Here is an 8,205-nt window from a genome sequence, read left to right as displayed (position 1 = left end):
TTTTGAGTATAATGGAGAGGAAAAGTATGTAATACATGTAAAATGTACCATATACAGTAAAATCAAATGTAATTCTGAACGTGCAGACAGATGAAGAAAGAGCAAGACGTTACAAGTGTGTTATCAAAGATATCAAAGATAAAGCGATCCCAAGCTGATTATAGATTAAGGAGGAAGAAACAGCCAAGGTCATACTCGGAATTGGGATGCTGATGACTTGCTGTATGTCCCTTGGCACAAATGGACGCCATCAGCCTTGAGATCCAAAGCTGAAGGGTAAGCATAACACCAGGAAAAGGAGTGAGGTAATAGGAAGCGTATGTATGGCAATTTTAACTATTACTGCTATTGAGACTTTTTTTATGTATAGTAATATTCACTTTTTTCTGCAATAATTGGATCTGGACTAATAATAGTTCTTTTATTAGTCTGCTAAGGTTTCGCCTATAGTAATGTGTATTCTTTTTTCCCATAACAACACTTTGCGTGTAACAAAACCCAATATAAAATTAGGTTACAGAATGTAGTTTGACAGAAATTTATTATGGTCTAAGCTGTTTTATTAATGCTTGGTTGTTCACTGCAATACTGGTTTTGTGTGCACTTGCTTGTTTTATATGTCGAAACAAATTTTGCAGGTGTTCTGCATTTAGTGAGTACAGGTCGCACTTGCAGAACTTCGCTTGGAATCGACTGTAGTTCTTCATTATAAAATTATTTGAGAGCTAAGTATGATTACTGAGTTTGAAATATTTGGAGGATTGATTTTCTTGCCCCAAAATAGTGTGTTACACACAATGTCCCTTACATTGAAGAGTAAGTGTTGCAATAGATTTCTAGAGTAGCACACCATCCTAATTTGAAAATAGAGCTACTGTAACTGTCCTTTTTTTTTTTTTTAGAAAAAAATCTTGAATGCAGTCATTATTGATTATTAAGTTTCCTTGTATAGCTGTAGTCAGTAGTGTTGCACAGATACTGTCAGACCCTTGTTCAATGTGCTGGAAGCTTGCTATTGAAAAAACAGTATACACTTGAACTAATTTGGGGAGACTAGAACTCGAGGTGTGTTTGCAAGTTCAGCTGTTTGGGGAAGGAAAATAAAACTGGGTACACTTGATAGAAAAATGAATGTTGTGGAAATACTTCTTTTGCACCTTTAACTCTTTGAAAAATGTCTCCCTCTTTGTCCACAGGCCTTTAAAGCCTTAACTGTAAAACTTGGGAAGACTGGCCTGACAATTTTAGTGGTAAGAATAGCTGGTTTCGTTTGGCCCTGGCTATTTTTATGTCAAGCTGTTTTATAGAAATCTATGTTACTGTGTTACATTAGACATAATACTATATTAAAGTGTTAGAGCAATATGCTATAATAGGATTACAATAACTCATCTGCTGAACTACACTCTTGTGTGGGGGACACTGGTTCAGTCATAGGCTCAACAGGGACAGATCTTGGCAAGTGAAGCACTTTAAGACATCTTCCTTTTTCTCTGCTGCTGGAAATCGAACAGTAATGCACACTGGCTCAATTCTTGATCAGTGCTACTTAGGAGTAGGCTGAGCTTTTTAATCTGAAATAATTTGGTGTGTAATGCACCCTCTCTAGAGATACTCCAAATTAAAAAAGCCAGCCAGCCAGAAAATAGAAGCCATGAAATGTGAATTGTGCAGACATCAGGCCCTCATCATCAGCAGCTTCTCTACAGATCTGCTCCAGCTGGTCCACACTACTTGCTAATGTAGGTGTAATTTTAATGTTCAGCATGTATTGCAATAAACCTTTTTTTTTTGTAGATACTACTTAGGCATTACTGTAGTTAATGTTTCTAATACAGGCATGCAAAGACCGAAGGCCTTAAAAATCACTGTTCTTTCTGGCAATCAATAGCTTCCAATCCTGAGGCCAGTTGGAAATACCAGAAAACACCTATTTTCTAGGAATTTCACGAAGACCTATGTCTCAGCAGTTGGCAGGTTGCTGGATTAGTGCACTGATATCAGAGAAGGTGATGAAGCTAATGTTCTATTGCAAAAAATCATTGGAATATATCTGATATGTTGTGTTTAAAACTGAACAAAGCCATCCAACTTCCCCTCTGCCTGCCCCAACAAAAAAAAAAAAAAAAACAAAAACCAAAAAACCCAAACAACCAACCCCCAAAAACCCAAACAAAAAAAACCTCATGCCAAATTTGTGAATCAGATTTGTGCAATGAAATACTCATCTGTGAGGGAAGAAGAGGCAGATCCTAGCTTCTGCAACCCTTACTGAATGCCCTTGATGTTAATCCATGTGTTTAAACAAAAAAAACCCCAAAACCTAACAAACCCAGAAAACCCAAAACGTCCTCCCTTCATTCCAGAATTTGACCTTCCTATGTACAGATATAATTCTGCAGTTCTGCTGGGTGGTCATTCTGTTCTGAATACAAGAAATTTGAAATTACACTGTAGAGTGATCTAAGATGAATCAGACTGGAGAAAAAATGCCATCATGCCTTGTCTTCCCTGTGGAGTACCTTCACCTGTGAATTCAGTTATGTTCCTTCAACTAACCAACCTAATCCACTACTTATGTCTGAAATACTGACTTGTTTTTTCCAAATAAATGTATTTGGTGTAGGAATACTATGATGGTATGTTTATACAGTATTTAACTTTCTCTCACTTTTTTTTACTGATTTGTTAGGATTTACTAAATTATTGGGAGGTTAGAACTTGACAGTAGTTTGCTTTTATTCAATGAGATATAATTGGGAAGTCTGTAAAAGCCTCCAAAGAGGAGAGCATTTCTTACTTTGTAGTTATTCTTTCCTCTCAAAAGGCGAGTGAAGCAATGTCAACATCAGAAAAATTGCGAGTCCAGGACAGAATTTTCAGAGGTGACTCTCACCAGCCCTCCGTCTGTGCCACTAGGCTCTGGGGCTGTGATGGGTCAGATGCAAGTCTTCACTAAAGTAATACTTTCTAGTGGGCCAGTATTTCTCTACTTATGACTCATATGATGTCTATTTTCAGATTCTGCCTGGAGAGCTGCAATAGACTCCTGTCACTTCTGTAATGTTTTTAGTTACTCCCCCATGGGATTTAACATTTCTTCATGGGCTGCTTTCTGGAGAAAGCTTAAGGTATGGGATGAGTGAAAAGCGAGAGGGGAGAGGCTCAAGGAAAAGCAGAGGCTTAGAGGGAAATTGGCTATCATTTCTCAAAAGGCTGAGGTTTATAAATAGAAGTATGGATGCAGTAAACTGTTGTACTGTATAAATGACTGTAACTATGGTAACATGGGAAAATGAAAATTGTAATCACATACTTGACAACATTCCTCTTAAATTTGTAAATAAACAACATTAGTACTTTTCCTGGCTTTTAACTCCAGTTTGAACAGGAGTCAGTAGTGAGAAGGGGCTGAACTTTTCCTGGAGATGAACAGCAAAAGGACAAACAAGTTTCTTAAAGGAAAATTCTGGCAGGTGCTGTGAGGAGAGGGGGGGAAGCTGACGCTGCCACAGGTTGCTCTGGGAGATGGTGGAACCTACAGTCTTGGAGGGATTCAGAAGTTGACTTTGGACAAGGGCCTGTGTGATATATAATGTCCAAGTTAGTCTCACTTTGAGTGGAGAGGTGGACCAGAGGGTCTCATGAGAGCCATCCCAACCTAAACTGTCCTTGTCACTGCTGTCATTCTTCTGGAGTTCTGTCTTCCCACCAGAGACTTTTTGTCTCTAGATATTAAAAGGCATGAATAGCCTAGCCTGAATTACTGGTGTTCAGGAAGCCTAGCTTTTCATTTGTGCTATTGTGCTCTTTCGTTATCCTACAGATTTTTGTATCTAAAATATGCATGCTGTGCTAAAAGTCGGACTTGCTGTGGAAAGTAATGACTGCTTCCATTTCACTGGATGTAAGCTGATTTGAAGAATTGTTCCTCTATTAGTTGTTTGGGAACTGAAGCTAATGAAAGTCTCAGTTGCTGTCATTTTCCCTTAGGGGGTAAAACATTTTGTATTGTACAATTTATTTTGAGAATGATGTAATAAATAAAAGTACCCAAAAAAGTTTTTAAAAAATCCAACAAAACACAACACAAACCAAAAAACCCTGAGAATAACTTGTAACAAATATTCTCTAAAGAAGGGATTTTTTTCCTGAGTGGAGACCTTTTGAATCGCACTGGGCACTCATGGCAGGATGCATATTAGTGCTACACAGATGAAAACTAGAAATAAGCAGGTTTTTTTGTAGGTTATATTCAGCTATTTCCAGGTTCTGTTTTCTATTTCTTTGCAAGTCAAAGGTATAGTCAGTTATTCTTGTCTAGTGAATTTAGCAATGCACATAGTCCAACTTAAAGGGTTGCTGAATCTGCACAGAACAGTTGATAATAGAATTTGGTATGGTGAAAGGTGAAAATATGGAAAACACTGCCAAGGATGACAAGCCAAAAAAAAAAGTATGACTGTAGGTATAGCACCAGGCTTTTACAGAACAGCTTACCTTTCAGGGCATATATATTATAATTTTGGAAAGCACAAGTAATGTTCGTTCTTTATGTTAATCACTTGAAAGTTTACCCAGCATTATGGAATGTGGTGTTAGTCTTCATTTGCTGTAAATGAAATCTGTGGTAACTATGGAAGGATATTATCGTTGGTTTTCCTGTGAACCTGATGCCCTTAATTTTTATAGGTAATGATTTGCGAAAAGGCCTTATTAGAATTTTCTATATGACTTCTGAAGTCTAAAATAGATGGAAATTATGCATAATGCCTGCCATTTATTAGCACAAAGCCAGCCACCTATACACAAAGACAGCGGTGGGCAACTGTCATATACTCTACCTTTGAATTTGGAAAGAGAATTTTCTCTCTTTGGCTATTCTGTGCCCACCTGAGTAGTGCGACTACACAAGCATAAACTAACTTGATCCACCAAGTGCTGAAACCAATATGGGAGTGGTGATGGTTATGAAGTGTCTAAGTTTGTTTATATTAAGTCTCAAAGGCTATTGTTTGCATTATGTTCTAAGCAGGAAGATTTCACTGTAAGTTTCCTACTGTGGAAAGTAGGAAACAAAAATCTAGGAATTTCTTAATCATCAAGAATAAGCTGCTACTTAATCTCAGACTAAGTTGTCACGGAGTTCTGTCTTTTGGAAGAAGTGATACAGGTAAGATTTTCTTTGAAGAGAAGAAAAATGTCATTACCTATATTCATTTAATAATCTTTACTCAGTTTTTAATATATAAATTAGGTAATCTTAAACCTGCTTTGTGGAGATTGCATGCACATGAGGTCTGAAATAACAAAATATTTTCCTCCTCATAGAACCAAAGAAAAGAGCATGTTTTGTGTGTTTTCAGTTGAATCTTTTAGTTGAGTGTTTGACCAAAAGCACACTTTCTACAGTATTCAATTTACAAGTGAAAAGTATACCTAGACTATGAAGACCTGTTTAACCTTTCTATTGGATCTTCACACGCTTGATGCCACCATTTCTAGGTTGTCCTATATAACGGTATGTCCCTTATATCTGAGCAAACTTTATTAAGAGGCATTTTTGTGAGCTTTTTTTCTCAGAAATCATGGTCAGCATTTAGTTTCTTGGTTATACTCTTCACTATGATGCATTTATTTCACAGATCGTTTTACATACATCTATTATACCCTGCAATCCTCAGTGTCCACAGCTTTACTTTGCCACATAGCGATGTACTTGGTCTTTGGTCTTGGTTAACACATTCTGCAAGGTAGAGAGCACATGGGTATGTTGGGGTTTTTTTTCCCAATTCTTGACACTCCACAACACTCATCTCTTCCTCTGTTATATAACAAAAAGAGGCTCAGTACCACTTGCATTGATATTCTGCTTTTGGTCACTGGCCGTTTTGTGTTTTTCCTTGCAGTGTATTCAGTATATACCCATTATGTTCTCTTTCTATTTATGGTATATCTGATTTTTGCTTTCAGTACAATTCTGACCCTGACATTGCTTAGGCATTAAATATTTCCACCCCTCCAGCATAAGGTGATGAAGTGGTGATATCGAAGTTTGAGATGGAAACAAAAAATACAGCCTTGGGTAAGTTATGTAGGTCATGATGCTCTTTTGTCTGTAAGTAGAGAATCCTTTTTGCTATTCATTTTACTATTCCAATGTAGTAAAAGAAGAAAGACTTGTTGACTTTTTCAGGAAGGGTTTTATCATACCCCGCCAAAATTGAGGCGTGTCTGGGCGTGACAGTGTAGGACATTAGGATCATTGTCACCCTCAATCTCTCTAGGAAATTAACCATTTCTTCCACTGGAGAAGCAGGAGGGGAAAACCAGCAAAAACCTATGGCATTGATATCAAGTTTTGGATTCTTACGCAAAATATTTCCTATTAAGTTCAAACTCATTTTGGTGGAATATACAACATATTGGAAGATGACTTTATTATAACTAACCATAGAGAAAGTGTTCTTCTAGAGAAGAGATGATTCTAGTTTGTCACAAGTTGGGTCAGTGTCTCTTGTATGCTGTAACTGCTTCAGAGATTACATTTAAAAAGCAATTTCAGTCAGAATCAATCTGGCTAGTATGGACACCTGGAAAACGTTAAAACTTTGGATCCTCAGAGGAATTCAATTTGCATTTCAGAGAGAACTTGGGGTCAGATACTAGGTTTCTCTTGTCCCATGCTCATGAATCTAAACCACTTAGAAACTTTTAAAGACCCAACTTTATGCATTTGTGTGACATAAGGATAGCATAGAAATTAGTGTAAAATGCTTTTACTCAGTCATTTTTTTTTTATTACTTCTGCACATAATTTGGTTAGTAAAGTGTAATCTTGGAAAAGGTTACTTTGAATTTAATTTGTAGCAGGATACATATAAATTAGAACTGTACAGTGCCAATGAGAAAATGTATTTTGTATCGTTTAAAGCAGCTACAGACAAAGAGGAAGACAAAGACATTTTGCAGCAGTTTGATTTTACATTGTTGAGTATTATAACATACCTGTGATAGATACTGAAAATAACATCATCCTCATGGATTCTATGAATAAGCAAAACAAAATGCAAACAATCTCTCTTCAGAGTTTTAGAGTTAAGTGTCTTTATAATTAAGGGTCTTTAGTATCTTTTTTAGACTCTGCTTTATTATGGCTAGGCTAATTCATAGTTCTGATTTGGGCATTCCTTGACATTTATTTGTTATTTATTCTGTGGTGTTAAGAAAACTGCTGAACACGAGAGGTGTGTGAGGCAAAGGGCTAGAAGGTAGGAATTGAGCTACTGCTGATACAGTGAGTGACAACAAGGTATCTCAGGCCTGAGAAAAGCAAATTAGCACAGCATTTTTAAAGTATAAGGGATTTAGATTCATATCTTCCTGAAACGTTAATGGGAAATGTGTCCAAATCCCATGACTTTCTTTTTCTGTAGTCCTCTAGGGAAATGTTAACCTAAAATTGCTTTGAGAGAGAAGATTGACCTAAAAACGGTTTAAAATGCTAGAAGAGTCTGATCTTTTCCTACTTATTTTTACAATATGGTAAAATAATTTTATTTGCATTGAATACTGGTGCAAATGAGACTTCAGCATATAGGATTTGTTGACATACTGAATATTTATTTGACTTTTCAGGGAATTAATTCCTTTTTGAAAATTACAGACTAATCTGATTTGCCTTTTTATCAAGATTCAGGTACTGGGTGTTTTGTTGATAACTCAAGTATTTGCATGATGTACTTTATGTATAGATCCTACATTCCCACTGCATAGTACCGCTTTTAAAGGTCTTATGAGCAGGACTTCCAAGTCTTTAATCCAAAAGCTATTTAAACCCCAGCTTATTTCTTTTTTATCTGTGGATGAAAAAGTGTATATCTGTAAAGATATGCTTAATCTTGGCATTCCTGAACTTTGAATGTTTCACTGTCGGGTGATGATGATATTCTTCAAAGGTGAATTTTTTTCATAATTTGTCATTAAACCCAAGTAAATCTAAATGTAAAGCTATTGCAAATGCATTTAATAAGGCACAGAGGGACTTGAAAATGAGAACTCTAACCTGTTTTGGGAGGAAAAAGCTTAAACAAACTCTCTTTCAACAGGCATCCAAGGATTTTTGAGTGGAATATTTTGGCACTAATTTGGGATTTTAAAGCCTGGAAAAAGGCAGTTTTGGAAACATCAGCATTAGATGCTTGC

Source organism: Pelecanus crispus, chromosome 4 (genome assembly GCF_030463565.1).
Source record: "Pelecanus crispus isolate bPelCri1 chromosome 4, bPelCri1.pri, whole genome shotgun sequence".
NCBI classification, from domain to species: domain Eukaryota; kingdom Metazoa; phylum Chordata; class Aves; order Pelecaniformes; family Pelecanidae; genus Pelecanus; species Pelecanus crispus.
The sequence above is the reverse complement of the archived record's forward strand: the minus strand, read 5'-3'. Positions refer to the sequence as shown.